Source organism: Mustela putorius, unplaced genomic scaffold (genome assembly GCF_011764305.1).
Source record: "Mustela putorius furo isolate JIRA1106 unplaced genomic scaffold, ASM1176430v1.1 tig00000328_pilon_pilon_pilon, whole genome shotgun sequence".
In the NCBI taxonomy this organism is placed as follows: Eukaryota; Metazoa; Chordata; class Mammalia; order Carnivora; family Mustelidae; genus Mustela; species Mustela putorius.
The window spans coordinates 310,529-313,008 of NW_025421348.1; positions in this window are offsets into that span (position 1 = coordinate 310,529).

Genomic DNA, 2,480 nt, shown 5'->3' on the forward strand with positions numbered 1-2,480 from the left:
CTAACATTCCTCATTCCACATTATAATAATAAAAACTAGGAGGAGAGAAAAAAACAAACAAACAACTACAACTACAACAACCAGCTTTACCTTCAGTGGTGGTAGAGTAAATAGAACCTTATGAGTAGCCTGAAATTTATTTTTAAATATTTTTAAGATAAACGTTTTTTGTTAGAAAACCATATATTTTATAATACTAAGAAATAACAGGCAAAGTTTTAGTAACTTCTAAAAAGTCTAGTTACTTCTATTTATCTATTAACTCATCTCTTTATGAAGTAGAACATGATCACACCTATTGTATCTACCCAAGTTTGTATGCTTGGTTATTATATGTTTGCTATTTCCTTGCATAATTTTTACAATATTTGATACATAATAGTATCTTTAAGTCCATCTACGGTTTCACAGAATTTGTTTGAACTTCATAAAAATGTACCATACTTTTTGCACTGTCCTTGCTTTACTTCTCTATTAACTTTCCAAGATGTATTCACTTTAGAGTGTGTAGCTATCATTTATTTTTATTCCTCCATAATGCTATGTTTACAAATTTGTATTTATCTGTACTTTTAAAAATATCTTAATTATATACCATTTCTCATCTCATGTAACACTCATGTTACTTCTACACTTATCAGATATTATGTAACTGAAAACCACAACTCAGCAACAATATAGCACCATTTTTCAAAATTAAATGGCTTACCAGAATTCTTTAATTCTATCCTTTATTTGTATTAGATGACCCTTTATTCTAGTATTTGGCATTGTTCATATGGAGGAAAGCTTATAAGTTGTTATTCCATAAATAGAAGATTTTTATTATGATTGATTAATTATTTTCATTTAGAATGCATAGAATATGGTTGATTTAATATTTGTTTCTTACTCTCTGCCTGGAACATAGTGCTATCTATGTAATAGCCACTAAAATATTAAGTTAATTACCTAGACTTTAAACTTCATATGAATAGGAATAACATACAGAACTCTTCTCAGATTGGGACACCTGGGTGGCTCAGTCAGTTAAACGCCTGAGCCTTTAGCTCAGGTCATGATCTTAGGGTCCTGGGACTCAGTTCTGCAACAGATTCCCTGCTTAGCCGGGAGTTTGCTTCTCCCTCACCCTGCTGCTCCCCCCCTGCTTGTGCTCTCTCTCACTCTCTCTCTTACAAATAAATAAAATTAAAAAAATAAATTCTTCTCAGATAGCTAATATAGAATATCGTCTTTGTATTCATCAAAGGGAAAGTGCCATAATAATAATGAAATTCAGACTACTTCAAATTCATTTTTTAACCAGTAAGAAAGTACTGGAAACAAGCCAAAAATGTCTTTAATGAATTAAAGAAAGAGATTGGTTTTCAATATCTTAATGTTTCTAAAATAAATTGCAAGATTTTTATACTAGATATCAGTGTAAATATTCATTATACAAGGATATTCTAAAAATAAACCTGAGAAAACTACTTGACATATATGATGACAAAAACGAGTTTGACAAAAAAGTCAGTTTGGGTAAAACTTACAACACTACTACCACCTGAAACTCTTGTTCTATAATTTAATTATTTTAATTTACAAAAATACAAAAATAATATATCAGAGTAAGTCTATTGATAGCTTTGAAGGTATGCTCTGGTTGTGCACTGTTTACTATTGAAAGGGGAATCAAATATGTGATGCTTATGGTGTGACTATATTAAAATTCAACAAGTTCAGAAGCATACGAGGAATAGAATAAAGACAAAAGATGACCCTTACTTATCCTAAAGATAGACAATGGTATATATGTGCTAGTTGGGGAGAGAATCCAGTCAGTAGATGGAGGATGTGGTAGTGGAAAAAAAAAGACACAACGTTTTGGTTGAACGTTTAGCACTATATTTAACAAAGTGAAATTGTGTGTTAACAGCCTTGAATAAAATCCAAAAAATATTTTCAATTCATTGAAGATTATTTAGGAAAAACTTGAAAAATACAACTTGATAAGGATTCCAATAAAAGATTCATAAGCAATACAAGTTTCAGAATTTTTAGTATATTTTCCCTAAAAAGCCATTTGATTTAAATTAAAAAGAATTCTATTTACCTGCCACTTAAATAAGAGGAAATTATTTGGTTTTGTAATAAGTCAATAAAATAAATTAACATATCTTGAGAAAACAGATATGCACACTAAGTTAAAAATAATAGTGCTTAAGCTGTTCAGCAAACATTTGAAAAATTCCTTGCCCTCAGCTAGCTCTGGCGTTCTGCTAGGTGAGTAAGGCCATGTATGTTACTGCTCAGAGTACTGACGCAAAGCAATTGTCCCCTTCACCACCATTTTTTTGCCGTTGATATGTCATGCTATGTTGTTTAGAGATACATAGATGGCCCTACATGAAGGCCTTTTTTTTTGTGTGTATATGGGTGACTGTGATTTAACTTTCAAATAAGATGGCTCCTGATTTACAACGATTCAACTTACGATA